This window comes from Eurypyga helias, unplaced genomic scaffold (genome assembly GCF_000690775.1).
Source record: "Eurypyga helias isolate BGI_N326 unplaced genomic scaffold, ASM69077v1 scaffold25370, whole genome shotgun sequence".
NCBI classification, from domain to species: Eukaryota; Metazoa; Chordata; class Aves; order Eurypygiformes; family Eurypygidae; genus Eurypyga; species Eurypyga helias.
The window spans coordinates 778-1,012 of NW_010224141.1; the positions used below are offsets into that span (position 1 = coordinate 778).

Consider the following 235-nt stretch of genomic DNA (forward strand, 5'->3'; position numbering starts at 1 on the left):
CTGGCAGCCCCCCCCCAGCTCGCTAGGATCCCGCTTCACCCTCCCCTTCTCCCCACGAGGGCCAGCTGGTCCCGGAGCTCCCTGTGGCAAGAGAAGAGACCTCAGGGGGATGGCGGTGCCTGGGGGTGCACACCTAGGGCACGGAAACCCCCTCCTCCCGGGGTGCGGGGCCCTCAGCACCACAGCCACTGCCCCAGCTCACCTCTCTGCCTGATGGCCCTGGGCGCCCTGGGGC

General features: G+C 71.5%; 1 protein-coding gene across 1 annotated transcript in view; it reads right to left on the minus strand.

The window, feature by feature from the left end:
* The window catches only part of LOC104516367 (collagen alpha-1(VII) chain-like), a gene marked incomplete at both ends in the record, with an annotated part of 3,106 nt that overhangs the window by 744 nt on the left and 2,127 nt on the right, over window positions 1-235 (minus strand). The window lies entirely within an intron of this gene.